This window comes from Moschus berezovskii, chromosome 25 (assembly GCF_049115385.1).
Source record: "Moschus berezovskii isolate FMDL1 chromosome 25, NW_MosBer_1.0, whole genome shotgun sequence".
Taxonomy (NCBI): domain Eukaryota; kingdom Metazoa; phylum Chordata; class Mammalia; order Artiodactyla; family Moschidae; genus Moschus; species Moschus berezovskii.
The window spans coordinates 7,151,270-7,170,857 of record NC_142484.1 but is presented as its reverse complement, the minus strand read 5'-3'; the positions used below and the strand labels follow the sequence as shown (position 1 = coordinate 7,170,857).

The following is a 19,588-nucleotide window of genomic DNA, read 5'->3' as shown; positions in this document are numbered from 1 at the left end:
TGCTGACCCCAGGGCCCCGTTCTGTTCTCCGTGGTGGCCACAGGGTCCAGTCTCTTCCCCATACCCTGCCAGGAGCATAGGAGGAAGAGCCGCATTCCCTAAATAGTGGGGCATGAAGTTCTTGTCATTTCTGGGTGAGACACTTAGCTGTGGGGATGGTCACACCCACATAGCCTTTGTTCCAGGCCAGGCACATTGTGTATTAGCACCCTTGACCTTCCAGCCACACTCTGGGATGGGCGCACACTGCTGATGGGGAGGTTGGCAGATGGCATGGCACCTCTAGGCAACTCAAAGTAGAGGGAAACTTAGAGATCACCTGGCCATGCCCATCACCTACCTAGGATCACTGGGGAGACCTGATCGCTCTGGGACCCGGGTGTCTGAGTGCCTGTTCAGTGTTCTTCCATCACAGCCTCGCCAGGGATGGAGGAGGCAGCTGCCAGGCCTGGGCCCTTGGCATACGTTCTGGGAGGAGGGTTGGTAGCCCTGGTGCAGTGAGGAGAAAGGAAAACATTGATCTGACCTCCACGGCTCTTCCGTGTGAAGGCAGAGGGTGGAAGGGCCCCTAGCCCTCCCTGTGTCTCTTTAAATAGCCAGGCACAGAGGATTTCTTTTTATCTCTAGAAGCCTCCCAATGTGAAAGGCAAACCAAATCCCATTTTTCCATGTCCCAGGATGAGCAGAGCCCATTGTCGAAGCCCAGATGATTAACTGCTATGTAAACTTTAGCAGGAGCAAGGTTTCCCGGAAGCCAGGGGTGGGGGTGGGGGGAGGGCTCCCTCCAAGGCTCTGCTCTCTCACCCTTCTCAGCAGGGCTGGTGGGGGGGGCGGGTGGGAGACCACCTGACAAGGTCAGGCCAGACAGTCATATTTTGAGGGCCCGTAATAATCTCCGGCTTCTGCAGGATGGCTACCACGTGTGAGCCTCCGTGGACGGGGAAAGAGGCCGCAGCCAGGCAGAGGGGAGAGATTAATGCAAGTCAATGTATAACTACGGCTAAGTGGTGCGGCTGGACAACCAATGACCAAGGCGGTGGGACCCAAAAAGGAGGCTTTTGCATTTGAAAGAAGATTTCTCGGAAGAGGTGGGGTTCAGCTGGGCCGGAAAAAATGGGAGGGTCTGAAGAGAACAAAAGAGGAGGGAAGGCATTTCTGGGAGGGCGAGGGCAGGATCAGACCCAGAAGAGAGGAGGTGTGCGCCCTGCGCTGGGCGGAGGTCCTCACCGGTCCCACTGTCAGTCCCGACGCTGTCATTCATTCAGCCACACCACGGGTGTTTTTTGAGCCCTGCCCAGGTGCCAATAAGAACTGGTAACAAAACCAGAGAGACAGACTCTCTCTTCTGAGAGACAGAAGAGCTGGCTGGGACCTAGCAAGAAGTCTGGCCTAAAGGAGGATGGAGGGAGAGTCCTATTTATACAGCTAAAAGCAAAGCAACCAAGTGCAGGGCAGAGGGAACTTGACAACACCAGGAAGTGCGGTGAAGATTGAGAATGTATATTTGTATGCATTTTCTAATGTTTTTACAATGAATATATATTATCTTTTATAATCAGAAGAAAATTAAGTTATAAAACAATTTGGGGCTTTTAGTCAACTTGAAGTTCAACACATCACTGGGGACAGAGCTGCCCAAAGGAGTGCCAGTGTGACCCTGGAGTCGGTGGGGGCGGGGAAAGAGCAGAGACAGGGCTTCCCTGATGGCTCAGATGGTAAGGAATCCACCTGCAATGGGGAAAACTGGGTTCAATCCCTGGGTTGGGAAGATCCCCTGGAGGAGGGCATGGCAACCCACTCCAGGATTCTTGCCTGGAGAATCCCCAGGGACAGAGAAACCTGGTGAGCTACAGTCCACGGGGTCCCGGAGAGTCAGACACAATTGAGCAACTAAGCACACAGGACCTGAGGCCCAGCCCTGCCTCTGGCTGTCTGCGGGGCCTTGGGCAAGCAACCGAACCCCTGTTTTTCATCTATAAAATGAGGCGGGCCCCCAAGTTGAAAGGTCCTTTCTGTCCTAACAACTTCATGTCTCTAGGCCCCCATCTCAATAAAACCCTTGAAGAAGCTCACTGACAAACTGCAGTGGAAAGGAGGAATTGCAGAAGGCTGAGAAGGTTGTCCTGCAAGTGGGGAAGATCAACCACACGGCTGCCAACTTGAAGCAGGGGGAAAGGCTCATTCCAGTGGATCCAACGGGCAGAACCTGGGCAGAGAGGTGAGCATCAGAGGGGTGCAGACCCCCACTGTGGGGAGCCCTGGGGCAGCAGCTCAGGAGGGAGGCACCTCCAGGCAGTGTGCCTGGGGTCTGCTGGCTGGGCCTGGGAAGCCATTTGTCAGGAATTTCTGCAGGGAATCAAGTGGGGGAGCTGAAGGCTGGACAAAATAACCTTCAAGACTTCCACCCATGGAATTCTAAGAGGTTGAAGAGTGGTCATGACTTCCAAGCCCAAAAAATGAGAGTGAAGAGAATGGAATGGAAAAGGAAACCCTGGATGGGGAAGACCAGTTGGGAGCCTAGGCTTGGGTGGTCTTGCCAAGAGAAGGGCTCCCCTGGCTGGTCCTTGGGGCCACCCAGGAGGAGCCCACTCCCTCAGGCGGGGGCAGTCACCTGACCCAGGATGTCCCACCCTCTTCATATCCGAGACAAGCCTGCCTTCTGTACTCCTGTACTCCCAGCCCCCTTCCCCAGTTCCTAGGGAATTCTGCTTTAAATTTTTTCTTTTTTGACTGTGTTACATGGCATGGAGGATCTTAGTTCCCTGACCCCCTGCACTGGGAGCATGGAGTGTTAACCACTGGACCGCCAGGGAAGTCCGCTAGTCTGTCTGATACTCCATCCATCAACCCACCAGTCATCTCCCTCAGGGATGGCCCTCCTTGTCTGGCAGCCCCCTGCCCCCAGGCGGCTGGCTTGCTGACACGTGGGGGCTCAGGTCCTATGCCAGTGCTGGAGGGGACGTGAGTCAGGTGTGGAGATTTTGGCCCTGGCCCAAGTGGGACCCTGACAATGACGTCTTCCAGCTTCTATTTCCTGAAAACTTAAGAGCTGGGTATCAAGCGACCCAGGCCCTCTCTTCCCCACGTGTTCTCTGCGCAGAAAATGAAGGAGATGACTTTTTCCCCATCAAGCTTTCACAGTAGGAAACACATCAGGCATCTAGAAACACGCTCAGAGATGTGAAGGGCGGGGAGCCGGCTGCACGGTGTAACCTGCCGAACCCTCAAGTGGGAGCACGCAGCTGTCCACAGAATTCTCTGGTGACTTAACCTTTGAGGGTAGATTGCCTGCATACCCCCCACTCCCACCTCCACACAGAGGAAGCCAGGGCAGGGCAGCCCAGGGCAGAGAGCAAGTGAGTGAGCTCTGTGTCCAGGCTGCGGGTCCACACTGCCCATCGGTGGACAGACGAACCATGGCATTCAAGGCGGGAGACCAAACCGGGAGAGGCTCTGGGCACTGAGAGATGCCGGTGGTGCTCACTGCTGAGCCTGGCACTCCTGGGGCCGCGTCACCGGCCCTTTAATAGTAGCTAATCACCACTGGCATTTATTGAGCTCCTACTACACACCGCGCTGTGCTTCCCCTCTGACATCACTGCTAACCACCACAACAACTCTAGGAGGTGGCTATTATTGTTCCTATTTTTAGACAAAGAAATGGAAGCTCAGGGAGATGAAGCTCAGGGTCACATGGGCTCCAGTCTGAGGCCTGACTCTCAGGCTTGGACTCCTTTCTCTCCAGCCCTTCACGATCAGGCGGCGGGAGAACCTTTCCTCTCCATGAGCACCTACTCTGTGCCGAGCCCTGTGCTGAGGTCCTGGGGGTGCAGGGGGATGAGGTCCCTGCGCCCTGGGGTTCACCTTGCCCTGGCGGAGTCGCACTAGCGCATGAGAGCCAGGGAGCAGGAAGGGGCAACCCCATGTCAGCAGAGCTGGGGAAAGAGAAAGGTGGGAGAAACCCTGACACGGATGAGCCCCCACGGCTGCCTGTCTGGTGATTTGTGCCCTAGCCCCAGGGTCTGGACTCTCCAGGTGAGGAACTGAACCTGCGTGCTCAGTCATGCCTGACTCTCTGCAACCCCATGGACTGTGGCCTGCCAGGCTCTTCTGTCCATGGGGTTTTTTGGGCAAGAATACTGGAGTGAGTTGCCATTGGGAAAGTGACGCCTAGGAACATTAACAGGAGGCCAAGTTCACAGTGGCTACCTGGCAGAGCCACCACTGTGCAGGCACCTGGCTGGAGCCTCCCAGCCTCTCAATGATGGGCGGCACACTGTATTCCTAGGAAATGCATGAAAATATAAGAAAAGAAGGTCCCAGAAACTTCTAAGCCCAGAAGTCCTCGGTGAGAGACCAAGAGGGCCAAGGGTGTCGGGGTCTAGCTCCAGCCACAGCCATCTTCAGATATTCCAAACCCGGAGAAAGGACAGGTAAGGAGATGCTCGGGAGCCAGGATGTTCCAAACCGGCAGGAACTCAAGGGAACTTCAGCACCTGCCCCCACGCCTGCCCTGACCTTCTCCCTGTAGACCCAGATTAACAGGTAGTGATCTTGGCCTGTAAGAAACTCATCCTTTCCTCACCCCCTCGGCCTGTCCAGTCCAGCCCGCTCCTCCGGGCCTCCCCCGCCTCTGGGGGGACTCCAGGCAACAGGCCCAGGCGCCTCCTTCTCCCCACGCGCAGGTGAGTTGGTGAAGCTGGCCAGGAGAACTGGTAGGACTCCCGTACCTTCTGCCAGAGGCAGAACCTGCAGCAGTAATCACAGGGCAAAGGAATAAGCCAGCCGGAGGCTCAGGAAGAGGAGGGCAGGCTGGCAGCCCCAGGGCCTGCATTGGGGCTGGCTCAGAAGCAAGAGGGGCCCTCAGAAAGTCAGGTTCTCTGTTCCTGCCCTGACAGACCTGATCACTACTTCCTGCCCTACCGGACCCTGATGCTAATACCCTGACACGGTCTTCTTCTCCACCATCCTCCAGGCTTCTGAGAAGTTCACAGCTGGATTTTCTGATGGAACCTCTGAGGGGCCCACCATCACCCCCAGGAAGCAGCCTGTGAAAGAGGAGGAGTCGATGATGTCCTGGAAGTTGGGGTTGGAGGGATCGGGGCTTGGTGCCCAGGCAAAGAGGAATGGCCTTCCCACTTCATGGGAAATAGATGGGGAAACAGTGGAAACAGTGTCAGACTTTATGATTTTGGGCTCCAAAATCACTGCAGGTGGTGGCTGCAGACATGAAATTAAAAGACGCTTACTTCTTGGAAGGAAAGTTATGACCAACCTAGATAGCATATTAAAAAGCATAGATGTTACTTTGCCAACCAAGGTCTGTCTAGTCAAGGCTATGGTTTTTCCCGTGGTCATGTATGGATGTGAGAGTTGGACTGTGAAGAAAGCCGATCGCCGAAGAATTGATGTTTTTGAACTGTGGTGTTGGAGAAGACTCTTGAGAGTCCCTTGGACTGCAAGGAGATCCAACCAGTCCATTCTAAAGGAGATCAATCCTGGGTGTTCATTGGAAGGACTGATGCTAAAGCTGAAGCTCCAATACTTTAGCCACCTCATGCGAAGAGTTGACTCACTGGAAAGGACTCTGATGCTGGGAGGGATTGGGGGCAGGAGGAGAAGGGGATGACAGAGAATGAGATGGCTGGATGGCATCACCGACTCGATGGAGGTGAGTTTGAGTGAACTCCGGGAGTTGATGATGGACAGGGAGGCCTGGCATGCTGTGATTCATGGGGTCGCAAAGAGTCAGACACGACTGCGTGACTGAACTGAACTGAACTGAAGGAGGCCAGGGTGCTTCTGGGGGTGGGCATTGGAGGAGGAGCCCTCTACAAAGTTTGCTCTGTTGCTGGGGAATTTGTTAATAAGACAGTAGAGGAGAAAGAGCATCCCTGGCCTGGTTGGGAGATGTGGGGGAATCCACACATTCCCCCACCTGAAATGGCGCATGAAGATGTGGGGTCGAGGACTTCCCTGGTGGCCCAATGGTTAAGACTCTGCCCTTCCACTGCAGGGGGTGCAGGTTCAAACCCCTGCTCAGGGAACTAAGATCCTGCAGGCACAGTGTGGAAAAAAAAAAAGAGAGACAGGGATTTCCCTGGCACTACAATGTATAAGCATCCACCTGCCAATGCAGGGGACAGGTTCGATCCCTGGCCCAGGAAGATTCCACATGCCACAGAGTAACTAGGCCCGTGAACCACAACTACAGAGCCCTCTTGCTACAATTACTGAAGCCTGTGTGCTTAGAGCCTGTGCTCCGCAACGAGAGAAGCCACCACAATGGGAAGCAACGCAGAGTAGCCCCTGCTCACGGCAATTACAGAAAGATTGAGCAAAGCGATGAAGACCCAGCAGCCAAAGGAAAATACATAATTTTAAAAAATAATGAAGAAGAAAAGAAAAAAGATGTGGTGTAAAAATGATTTTCACAGATAAAATTTTAGCCCTAAAATAATCCCTGCATATCAACAAGAAAAAGAAAATACAGACTATTGAAAACTGGGACATAATACGCATGAGCTGTTTATGAAAGAGCTTCAAACGATAAAAATCATGTAAAAAAATAAACCTCATTCATAATCAAGTAAAGAAAAATTAAAATTAAAATCAGATATAGAAGTCTATCATAAAACTGATTATTTCAATGAAAAAGTAGGAAAAATCCAAACGTTTACCCCTAGGTTACCATCAAAAATTATAATGAAATGTTGTGTATCCATTAAATACGATGTTATGAAAGTATTAACTAAAGGGAAAAAGTTTACAATATATTAAGTTTAAAAATCAGTGTTACGGGTAGGTGCACTTTCCATTTTTGTAAACACAGGTAGGCTGATGTACACATCATAAAAGCTATGGAAGACCAAACAACATGACATTCACAACACTAAGTTATTCCTCAGTGGTGGAATAACTTTTGTTTTCTTCCAACTGTGTCTGTATTTTGTACTTTTCTACAATGATCCCATATCACTATTATAATGAAAAGAAACCTTCCTGGTGACTTTGGAAGGGTCCTTGGCACCGAGGAGATGTAAGAATTGTTGCTTTCTGTATACACTCGTCCCCAACAAGTGGACAGTCTTCTCCCACTTGGTGATCACAGAGGTGGGGTAGGATGGGAATAGGGGGAGGAAGGCTGAGACCCAAGGTCAGCTGGGGGTCAGGAAAGGGATCCAGGAATGCCAACTCTGAAGGTGCTCTGAAGTCCCCAGGGGCCCACGGCCTCAGACAGAAGGCACAGAGGATTTGGAGGTAAAGAATGTGAGTGGATCCCAGGTCCACCAGTTGACACAAAGTCAGCCGCTTTATCTTTCTGAAAATCAATGTCTAGAAAGTGGAAGTAACAGTAATGTAGGATATTGTAAGGACCAAATAAGATGATTATTTTCTTTGCAAGGTATAAAGCCCTAAACAGGGACTTCCCTGGTGGTCCAGTGGTTAAGACTCTGCACTTCCACTGCAGAGAGCATGGACTGGACCCCTGGTTGGGGAACTAAGAACCCACCTGCCTCGCAGTGAGCACCCCACCCCCACAAAAGCCCTAAACAAATGTTAGCTGCTGTAGCTATAACATTCACCTCCGGTTGAGCCTGAGCAAGAAAGCTGGCCAGCTGCTGCCGTCAGGGCCGCGCTGAACATGCAGGAACTGAGGGGCAAGTGTCCATACGTGGTTCAGGAAAACTCTTGGATTTCCCAGTCCAGTCATAGCATGTAAAAATGAAAATAAAATGAGCCTGAAGGAAAGTGTGCAGGGATTCACTGTCTACTCTTTGAGGAAAGAATATATAATAAGTGATAAGAACTCCCTGGTAGTCTGGTGCTGGCGGTGGAAAGGAGGAGAAGATGGAAGAAAATGTAAGAGGTCTTTGATCCCCTTCACCTAGAGTTGTTTACTGATGTTCTGGCAAAATGCTTGGGGGCTGAGGTGGGTGGACCAAGGATGCCACACTCGTCATCTAAGGAGACTGGGAGAGGCTGGGTGGTGGTTCCAGTTAGATGGGTCCCCACCCTGCACGAGATGGGGGAAGCCATGGCTTGTGGGTGGAGGTGGCGGGCACGCCCATGAATCACAAGCCCCTCTTGTTCAGAACTGGGGAGTTGGCTCCTACAGCGCCTCTCACGGTTTTCATGCAGGGTAGCCGCAAACATCCCCAAAGAGCACCGCTTTCTTCATCCCACTAGAAGAAGGGGATTTATTGCTGACAAGCTTTCTAACACTGTTTGGAGACTTAGTGTTGTTTTTAGTACTCATTTTTATTTAATTAGCTGTGGGGAGTCTTAGCTGCGGCGTGTGGAATCATAGTTCCCCGACCAGGGATCGAACCCACGCCTCCTGCCTTGGGAGCGCGGAGTCTTAGCCATGGGACCACCAAGGAAGTCCCTGGAGACTCCTTCTTGACTGTGCCTCCCCAAGTCCTCCAAATGAAGTGCTCCATCTTCACGCTTCTTTTCTTGCTTTTTCGCTCCTATTAGGATGCCTTTCCTTCTGTTCACCCCCTTTTCTTCTTTGGGGTCAGTTTGGTTGCTCTTCCTCTCCACGATGCTCAGTGTCCCCCCTTCTCCCCTTGCCCACCTCTCTCTGGTTCTGGGTTCAGCCGGCACCTTCACCTGTGCTCTTCGTGTCACAGATACTCAGAGTCACCCGATGCCTGAGCTATGGCACAGAGGACAACTGCGTGCTGAGGCTGCACAGATGGCCACTGGTCAGTAGTGGCAGCCCGGGGGGGGGGGGTGCCCCGTCCCCCCGGGGCCACAAAGCCTGAGAGCTCATGCACATTTCTCCTCGCCCCCTCACTAGGCCTTTCCTCAATTATCCAACAAGCTATTTAAAATCTTTCTCTGACTTTTTCTCATGATACTCTTGCCAGCCCTACTTCCTGGCCCCCAGGCCCCTCCCCGATCTGATCTGCGGGAGCCTCTGATGTATCCAGGCCTTGCTGGTGCCGACATGCCTAGACTGAAAGCGCCTCTTGGCTGTGCGGTTTCGCCTGGTGAACAGAGTCACAGCCTCTCGCCTCCGAGGCAAAAGCAGCGGGGAGAGACTGTCCCGCGCTCCTGCTCAGCTAGGCGGCCTCCCTCCTATTCTAGGCTTCTCTCAGCCTTTTGTTTGTCCCCGCTATCCAGCCAAGTGCCAGGATGGGAGTTTCTCCTGGTCTTCATTCCTGAGAACCTCACCCCACTGTTTTTTTCTAATCCAAATCTCATTTCGAAATCTCCTGCCCAAGGGGTTTCCCGACACCTCCCAGTTTTGAATCAACCCGCTGTTTAGCGCACACCCAGATCGAAAATAGAGATGTCAGGGGGGCCTGGATCTGACACTACGCCCTGAAGACACTCCTGTGCCCACAACAGCCATTGGACAGGTTGCACCTGGACAAACAAATCTATTCTCGCCTTATCTCCCACAAAAGAGGGAACCAAGTTGGCTCCAAGTTGCGAACAAGGACTGGCTGGAAGGTTGATGTCAACTCGGCCGTATTCCTCCCCCAGGGGGGCATAGAGGGGTGCTGTAACCAAGGATCTGGCCTGAGTCTGGGCCATTCTCTCCAAGCAGCCCACGGAACACTCTGCTCCGAAGTGTCCAGTCCCTCCCAGCTTAGCTCCCCAACCCTGAGAGAAGGGGTGGATTTCTGGCCAAAGAGATCCCGAGACAGGAGCAGCCTCGAGAACAAACACAGAGAAATGGGTCAGTGTTTTGCACAAGTGAAAATGGGTTGTTTTCTGCATACAAAGGTGACCCACCACCTGCCTGTAACCTGAGCCCTGAGCGCTCCCTGCCACCAGCAAAGAGCCTCAGTCTGTGGTCCCAGCCGCGGGCTGTGCTTATTCTCCAGAGGAAGCAGTTTGGGGTTAAAACGGCAACCTGGGTTTCCGGATTGTGTCCTTGCCAATTTTATCTTTAAAGTCTAGTCAAAGCCCCAGTTGTGCCTCTAATTCCCAGAGAGCCAGTCCCTTCGTCCAAGTGAGCACAGTTACATGCAGACATCCAGCCAGCCTCTGAGGCTCTCGTCACCCTCTGACTGAGGCTGATGGTGCCAACCGGAACTAAGCCTTTCTCGCTGCTCCTGTAACTCGAGGCAAGCAAACTCCCGCTCTTGGCACATGGTGTCAACCCTACGTCATCTTGGTTCAGCACAAAGCCTTCAAGGACTGGTGGCAACGACACCACAGAGGAGAGGACTCTCCTGCGCCTCCCCCCCCGCCCCCGCCCCGCGCGCCAGGGCCGGAGCCCAGCTCTCCTGGAGGAAGGGTCCTGACAGAAGGATGTGCTCCATGGCGAGGGGCCGGGAGCAAGGGCCCCTCTCCCTGAGCATGGCCTGGATGGAACCTCAGTGACAGGAACTGTGGGTTGCAGACTTCACCAACATTTTCTTAAAACTCAGAATTGCTCAGCAGACAACCACACACATGCACACAAAAACACTTAAGTATCACTTGACATCAAAATGGCACATTTTGTTGGCAGAAACACAGGAGACATCCACTCATGACTGGCTCCCCGACCAGGGATTGAACCCTGGTTCAGGAGTGAAGGGCTTCCCTTGTGTGGCTCACCTGATAAAGAATCCGCCTGCAATGCGGGAGACCTGGGTTCAATTCCTGGGTTGGGAAGATCCCCTGGAGAAGAGAAAGGCTACCCACTCCAGTATTCTGGCCTAGAGAATTCCATGGACTGTATAGGCCATGGGGTTGCAAAGAGTCCGACATGACTGAGCGACTTTCAGTTCACTTCAGCAGTGAAAGCACTTACTTCTAACCACTTGGTGGGGATTCCGTGTCTCCCTCCTTTCTAAGACATTGGCCCATCACACCTTTCTCAATCCCCAGTTCAGAAGTTCGCAACTTTTTTCTGCTAAGAACTCCTTTTGGCCACCCAATGAATGTTCTATTCCCTTCCAGTGAGTCTAATTAATTAGCATAACTAAACCTCTCCTCCTGTCGTCCTTCAGCTCCACAATCTCCTCAGCCTCTGCTCTGTCTATCTCCCTTTCCTCAAACAATTGCCAGGTTCCTCTCAACAGGGTTTAATGAGCTCCCACTAGACTGTGGGCTCACGTCTACAAACCCCCCGACCCCCACTGTCTCCAGAAGATTCCTGTGTCCTTGGGGCTCTCCTGAGGCTCCTGAGAACAGCTCCTGAGGCTGTCCTGGGCTCAGTGGTTCCTCCTCTGGGGATGCGGATCGAATTCTCATAAGAAACTCAGCTGCTTAAATGACCCAATCAAAAAATGGGCCAAAGAACTAAACAGACATTTTCCCAAAGAAGACTTATAGATGGCTAACATATGAAAAGATGCTCAGCATCACTCATTATCAGAGAAATGCAAATCAAAATCACAGTGAGGGACCATTTCACGCCAGTCAGAATGGCTGCTATCCAAAAGTCTACAAACAATAAATGCTGGAGAGGGTGTGGAGAAAAGGGAACCCTCTTACACTGTTGGTGGGAAGGCAAACTAGTACAGCCACTGTGGAGAACAGTGTGGAGATTCCCTAAAAAACAGGAAATAGAACTGCCATATGACCCAGCAATCCCATTGCTGGGCATACACACTGAGGAAACCAGAATTGAGACACATGTACTCCAATGTTCATCACAGCTCTGTTTACAATAGCCAGGACATGGAAGCAACTTAGATGTCCATCGGCAGACAAATGGATAAGAAAGTTGTGGTATATATACACAATGGAATATTACTCAGCCATTAAAAAGAACACATCTGAGTCAGTTCTAATGATGTGGATGAAACTGGAGCCTATTATACAGAGTGAAGTAAGCCAGAAAGAAAAACACCAATACAGTATACTAACGCATATATATGGAATTTAGGAAGATGGTAACAATGACCCTATATGTGAGACAGCAAAAGAGACACAGATATGAAGAACAGACTTTTGGACTCTGTGGGAGAAGGCGAGTATGGAATGATCTGAGAGAATAGCGTTGAAACATGTATATTACCATACGTGAAACAGATGACCAGTCCAAGTTCAACGTATGAAACAGGGCGCTCAAAGCCGGTGCACTGGGACAACCCAGAGGGATGGAATGGGGGGGGTTCGGGACCGGGGCGGGGACACACGTATACCCGTGGCTGATTCATGTCAATGTATGGCAAAAAACCACCACAATACTGTAAAGTAATTAGCCTCCAATCAAAATAAATTAATTAAAAAAGAAACCCAACTCCTCATGACCCATGAGGGAAGGTAGTTTGGAAGAGGTCTGACAGTCACAGACAGCACAGGTTTAGTGAAGACACGACCCAGGGGAGCTGCTGTGGGGAGGGCCGCCTGCCCAGCACAGCTGCCCTTCAGTCACCCTCCCGCTGTAGCAGGCCACGGTGTCGCCAGCCCAGGAGGGACAACAGCATCTTGCTTACGAGGCCTGCAGTTTACCTTGATGGTCCCTGGTCCCCAGCCCCTGGCTGCCTAACTGGCTGTGCTGAGCGAGAGCCCCCAGGAAGGAGGGGTATCCCTGTGCCCTCTTGCCAGAACTCTGAAGCCTCTACACACAAGGGAGCAGGGCTCACCAGTTCCTGGCTGCCTCATCCTTGAAAACATCTTATCAACCTGCATCGGAAGAAACAATCTTCTCATTCTGGCTCTGTTCCTGGAACACGGGTGGGAACTGGGCGGCCTGGCAAGTCATGCAGGGGTAGCAGAGGTCTTACCTGACGAGGTGTCAAATCACCACTTATCCCACTTCTGGGGCTGAGTGTCAAGGCCAAGGTCAGGAAGGAGCAATGCCAACCCACCCCAGAGTACCACCCAGGGCCGTGTCCAGAGCGTCTTCTCCTTGCTCTTGGGCCCCATCCCCGAGGCCACAGAAGGAACCCTGGACTGTGGAGATTTGTGAACTGACACAAGTGCAACAGCGAGTCAGGCTGTGCTCTTCTTGAAATGCTTCTAACGAACTACTTTATAACAAGTGTCTCATTGATCTGGCCAACAACCAAGGAAAGAAAGAAAAACAGGAAAAGAAGCAGCCTTCTCATTGTACTGAAACAAAAGTGAATGAGGGACTTCCCTGGTGGTCCAGTAGCTAAGACTCCATGCTCCCAGGGCAGGGGGCCCAGGTTCGATCCCTGGTCAGGGAACTAGATCCCAGCGCAGCCAAATAAATTAAAAAAAATTTTTTTTAAGTGAATGGGGAGGGGGCGCTTTGGGGTGAACCAGAAAGCCAACGAAAAAGTGTAAACAAACTCAAAAACCCTGACCCTGGCCCCAGGGCCACAGCAAATCAGATAGTTGAGAGTGTGCACGCGTGTGTATGTGTGTGTGACAGAGAGAAATCGAGAGAGGGAGGCAGGGGTCCTCTACTCTGGTCTCTGACAGTTCAGACTGACTCCAAAAGATGGGCTGAATTTGACCCCTCTACACTCCCACCCCCGCCTTCTCCAACTTTGTAAATAATAGAGACGCTCACTAGAGTAATTAGAAGTAAAAAACTGTCAGCCAAGTGGTTTAAGAAGGTGTGGCTGGAAGCATTCTGTGTGTTTTCTCTAAAGGAGGACTGTGTAGACAGTCAAACACGCAAGTTTAATAAGCTTATAAATTTGGAGTGACTCCACACCTTACAGTGAGGTCTGGGGTTCAACTACGTCACCTGTGAAGTCAAAGAGGCGGCTGTGGGCTTCTCCTCCCTGAACGTGGCCTCCAAAGTCTGCGCCCAGGGTTTCTGCCTCAGTCTATCTTTTTTTCCTGTATAACTGATCCAAACAATTCAACCCGCGGTGTTTTTGCAGAGGGAGGTAACAACTCCTGGTATTCAGAGACGTTTTCTGATGCCCTATCTCTTTTCTCCCTTCCTTAGTCTGCCCTGAGCTACCTAAAATACCTCAATCAGGACTGATCTCCTTCAGGAACCTACCTGCTTCCCAGAAGAGCCGGGGACTTGTCCTGAATAACTCCTACAAATCCACAAGGTGCTAAAGTTCCACACACTCTAATCTCAGTAATCACTGTTTACTATAGTGCTTTTCTGGCCTCTTCTACCTACGGTATTTCTAAACATTAATTTCATTGAACTTAAAAGATATTGTGCATAATGTGCCATAATTCAGCAAGCAAATCATGTCAACGGTATCCTGCTGACGGGGTACGTGTAGGGCAGGAAACCACACTGTCAGCAGGACTGTCCCATGTGTGACTCTGAGCCCAAAACAGCCTCAGCCTCGGGGCTCCCCAGGAGGGAGGCACTCGTGGGTAACGTCATTCATCTGGGACCTCGCTGCCCTGCTGGATCTAAAGGTGCTCTCCCTTTCCAGGCGGTTTGTTCTGTGGAACTCACACTTGTGCTGCCCCTTCAATATTTTACTCTCTTTCTGGCACATGCCAGCCTGGACAAGAAGACAGAGCAAGTCTGTAGCTGAATACCTTGTCAGCTCTTTTTACAGAGCACTGCTAGTAGTCAGGCCTTACTGCCCCCATCATGGAACTATCTGTTAACAGATGGACAGACAGCCTCCTAACCAGGGCCGCTACATATACTCTGACTTATCCCTTGGTTCCACTCCTTTTGAAGATTATTTGGGTGAGGGGCTTCCCTGGTGGCTCAGTGGTAAAGAATCTACCTGCCAGTGCAGGAGACACAGGTGCGATCCCTGGTCTGAGATGATCCTACATGCTGCAGAGCAACTAAGCCCAGACTCCACAACTACTGAGCCGGTGTCGAGAGCCGCAACTACGGAGCCCACTGCAATGAGAAGCCCACGCGCCTCAACAAAGAGTAGTTACTGTTCACTACAACCAGAGAAAGCAACCGCAGCAACAAAGACCCAGGACAGCCATAAGTAAGTAAGTGAAAGGAGGAAATGATATTTATTTTAAAAGATTATTTAGAGGGAATTCCTCACTGGCCAATAATGAAGATTTGTTCTCCTTATGCCCCCAAGCTGGACGCTGGGATCTGACCTGACAGCCTGAGCCTCCTCTTTGCATTGATATTTTTCAGATTCTGTCATTCTTGTGAGTTTTCCTTTGAGAATATAACTAAGACTGGACTTGCTTGGCGGTCCAGGGGTTAAGACTCTGCCTCCCAACGCAGAGAGTCGGGTTTCAATCACTTGCCCAGAAACTAAGATCCCACATGCTGCAGGGTACAGCAAGAAATTGTAAACAAACAAATAAATAAAACCTGTTTTTAAAAAACGTAATTTGTAAAAAGAAGACACATATAACCAAGACAAAAGAGAAGGCCCGATCCTGTGGATGCTGCATGAGTGGGTAAACTTTAAGATGAGGGAACTGAGGAGAAACCTCATAACATCCTAAGGATTCTTGGTGCAAAAGTTACCAAAGCCACGCTCTCACTCCCACAGCAGCCAGAGACACCTGCCCTTCCCCAGGCTGACTGAGCTGGACTAGATAGGCATCGAAAAGCTGTGCTGCCTCCCTGCCAACTGAATCAGTGTCCAAGCGGGTGCCTCCCTGGACTCCTCAGAAATATCACCAAGCAGAAGTCCTTTTGAGGGGTGATCACAACCTTCGGGAAGCCTAGCACCACCTGAGAGTGCCGGCCCAATCTCTCTGTCTTTGGCAGGTTCATAGGAGGACTCAGGAAAGGGGGGTGTCCTTGAAGGTCGCAGCCCAGGTGCCAGTGAGGAACTGTGCCCGGGGGGCGGGGTGGGGCAAGGAGACAGGCTGAGAATGAAGGCGCTTCCGGAGACGCTGCTGCACACACAGGTCTGAGCTGGAAGGCGGAACTAGAAACCGAGTGATGAAATAGAAACACATTCTTAGTGGTGATCAGACTCCCAGATTAAACCCGCTTTATTTCTTTTTTAAGAAATTCATCTCTGCAGCATCTGCTCGCCTCTGGGCATGTGAAACTTTTGCCTTCTCTCTTCTTGTTCAGTCCTCTTCCAGAGGCAAGAGGGGTGAGAAGCGCCACATTCTGATTCGGCACCAGATTGGGGCATGAGTGGATGGATCGTTCTCCTTATAGATGCATCAGATCTGAGCAGTCAGCACGTGGGTCTGACAATCACTTAGTGTTGTGAATGAGAAACCGCCACGGACAGGTGCTCTAAAGGCCACAGCCTCTGCTCTGAGGCGCTGCTGCAGGGCTGACCGTGCCAGCCTGGCAAACCCGGCTTGACGCACAGCTCAGGGTCTTCTAAATGCAGATCTCAGCCCTTTCCGACTCACTGGTAATCAGACCCTTTGTTTTCACTTAAGACATCCTCCACTGGTAACAGCTCTGGATAGTTATCCTCTGGTTTTTCTATCCTCCCACCTCCTGACATCCTCCAGAAGAGTCTCATATTTAAATAAGTCCAAGCATGAATCTCTGGTAAAGAGAAGACTATTCCTGTAGAAAGGGTAAGTCTTCCTGGGTTTGCGTGCCTCAGCTGGGACTGCTGACACAAATAATTCTTTTATTCTAGAACTGATCTCCATTGTATCTTCCACTTTCTTTTCATTTTTTATTTTTTTTTTTATAACCAAAGAAGAGGTTTGTTGCTTAAACTGAAAAAAAGACAGGTCGATAACCAATTTGTATCTTCTTGTATCAAAAATTCTTTAAGGTCCTACAAATGCAGGTGATTATTACCAAAAGACTTGCATTATAAGGGAGGTGGAGGAATCCTGCAGGGAGCTTATGGCCTGGATAAGGTCATTCCTGAGCAGGTAACAACTGTTTCACAGTGCTGCTCACAGGCTTCTCTGATGGCCACATTTTCAGAACTGAGAATTGGTGGCAGTCTGATGCACTCAGCAAAGGGCCAGTGTCTTCTGCCTCAGAAACTGAGATTGTCCCAAAAGCTGATGCCACATGGCTTCCCACAGCACAGCTCAAAGAAGTCTTTCTCTGCCGTACTCAGCTTAGTAGGTGAACGCAGGGATCTTGCAATCGTTTCACCTCTCAATTTCCTCTCACTGCCCGCTCTTTTTGGTAAACCAGAGTTTATCACGTTGAAGAAAGCAAAGGTTCAAACAATCCTCCAAACTGACCTATCCACAATTTTCATTTTTTTCCCCCAACAAATCAGCCCCCTTCCCCTTTAAAAAGAGATAGGTCAGCAGAACATGAGCATAGCTCTGCCTACTGATGATTCCTGGCAGGATGAGTTACTGCTCTGTATAAGGCTGGCACTTTCCAGATTAAAAAGCAATTCTTCCAAAACCCTCAGTCCAAAAGCTATTAGGACCTGGACTTTGGACAAATGCCAAAGGTGACAGTCCCGGGCATCTTTGAGAGAGAGCAGGAAAAAGACCCACTAGAAGGAAGAAATCTTCAATGATCACATAGAAAAGCTAAGTAAAATGCTGGAACTTGTTCAACCACCCTACTTCAGTTAGAAGGTACTTTTTAACAACATTAGGAAAGCGAAACTAGCTGTGGGTGGGGTGGAAATGTTGCCAGGTCATCCCGCCTAAAAAAAAACCCCACAATTGTTCCTACATGACGGACGTGCCGCGGTGGCACCATGGTGGCACTGCTGTACCACGTGGCCCCGAGGACCACGCTAGCATTTTCTGTGGCTCCTGCCCAGGGGGCTATTCCCCATGTTTTGGTGACCACTAGCTACTTGAGGTGACTGGGTTACTGATTTGTTATTCCAGAGCGTGATTAAGAAACAATCATCTAGGAAAACACAGATGCACACATCAGTGTGTAAGAAAAGGCCCGAGGGTGCTGAGGGCTTGCTGGGTCAGGCGTCTTGGTGCGAGGGTGGGCGGGTAGGGGGCAGGAGGGCAGGACCCAGGGAGGTCCCGCCAGGAGACTCCGAGGCCAGCCCAGCAGCGCCCTCTCCTGGAAGTCTGGGAGCACGCCATCTGGGCCGGGTAGATACGGACCAACCCGGCGCGGGCGTGCTTGCCTTCTTCCAACCAGATGCGCGACTGCCCTCTATTGGACAAAAGGTTTTTCAGCTTTACCGGACAGACGGCTAGAGGGAAACATTGGCTATAAGGCCTGCCAGGTGGCTTTAGGCGAGGCAGGACCTTCTAAGTTTCAGTTTCCACATCTATAAAATGGGAGTGGTCGGTAACAGTATCTGACCTTGCAAAGGGCTGTTACCAGGAGGAAATGAATGAAGTACCACCGTGTTCCACCTCTGCCTGCCGTTCTGCTCTCTGCCCTGACAACATCCAGGTCACTTTCCTGAGGTGATCTTTCTCTCCAGTGTCTTTGAACCAAGCGCACAATCATCAAAACAATTTAGTCATGTTATTCAAAGCTCTAGTAGGTAGTGGCACCTTACTTCTGGTAGCTTTAGTAACTTCATAAATGCTTTAAGTGTAATTCTGGAAGCACTTTTTTTTAAAAAGCATTTATCATGATTTAAATCAATTTTCTGATAATTTATGGTTAGTGTCTAAATCCTCCATTGGATTATGAGTCCCCTAAGTTCGGAGACCTGGGTGTCTTCTGTATTACCTACCAGCACGGTGCCTACTGCACAACACATGTGCGATAAATATCTGTTGAACAAACACATAGATGAATCATAAGAACTGGTGAAGGCAAGCCAGAAAGGGTGCAGTCAGATATGGGGGGGGGAATCCTTTTTCAAGAGTGCTAACAGGGACTCCCCTGGTAGTTCAATGGCTAAGACTTCATGCTCCCAATGCAGGGGACGTAGGCTTGACCCCTGGTTGGGGAACTAGATTTCACATAGGACAACTAAAGATCCTGCATGCCACAGCTGAAAAAGAAAAAAAAAAAGATCCCACATGCGGCAACAAAAATTCAAGATCTCCCATGCCGCAGCTAAGATCCAGCGCAGTCAAATAAATTAATTACAAATTAAAAAAAAGAGTGGTGACAAACTAATATTAAAAATGAGAGACTTCCCAGGTGGTCCAGTGGCTAGACTCTGCACTCCCAACACAGCAGGCCCCGGTTCAATCCCTGGTCAGGGAACTAGATCCCACATGCTGCAACTGAAGATCCTGCATGCTGCAACTAAGACTCCTGTGCAGCCAAATAAATAATTTTTTTTTACAAATGAAAGGGCAGGGTGATGAAAAAATTTCGGAACTAAATAGAAGTAATGGTTGCACAATCACATGAAGACACTAAATTTCACTGGATCATACACTTTAAAATGGTTAATTATACGTTATGTGGATTTCACCTCAATAATAAAAAAAAAATGAAAGGGCAGAATCGTAAATAATTATGATCCATGATGATTTAGACATTCTACAAATATTTGATGAAGTCAGTATAAAGAGAGTAACTTTGATACAGTGCTTGATGATTTACATAAATGTCTCCACGTAAATGATTCATCTGTGCTTCTCAACCAGGTCCATGAACTTGCCCAGCAGGAAACCGAGGAGCCCGTATGTTCCCACAGTGACTTCCTATTCCTCAGACGGACTAGGAGCGCTCACCACTGGGAGGCGCTGTCCCCTCGGCCTCCAGCCTGAAAAGGACTTCCTCCAACCAGTTGCTTCTCTCTCACCCCTTTCTGGGCCTGACTTGGAGAGTCACCTCATCAGAAAGGCCTTCCCTAACGACTTTCTCTAAAAAACACAGTCCTCCAAACTGTGCCACTCCCCTCTGTCATTCTCTCTCTGCTACCCTTCTTGGTTTTTCTTCAAAATTCTTAGCTCATATTAC

The 19,588-nt window shown here is 50.4% G+C and overlaps 1 protein-coding gene across 3 annotated transcripts in view; it reads right to left on the bottom strand.

Annotated features, from left to right (window-relative positions):
• The window catches only part of LOC129548761 (uncharacterized), a 42,736-nt gene that overhangs the window by 9,832 nt on the left and 13,316 nt on the right, over positions 1-19,588 (bottom strand). The window contains exon 3 of one of the 3 annotated variants that reach the window (XM_088832323.1): positions 341-489. The exons of the other annotated variants lie outside the window; for them this stretch is intronic. The gene's annotated coding sequence lies outside the window, so the exon portion shown is untranslated. The remainder of the gene's footprint in view (positions 1-340; positions 490-19,588) is intronic. 3 annotated transcript variants of the gene reach the window in all.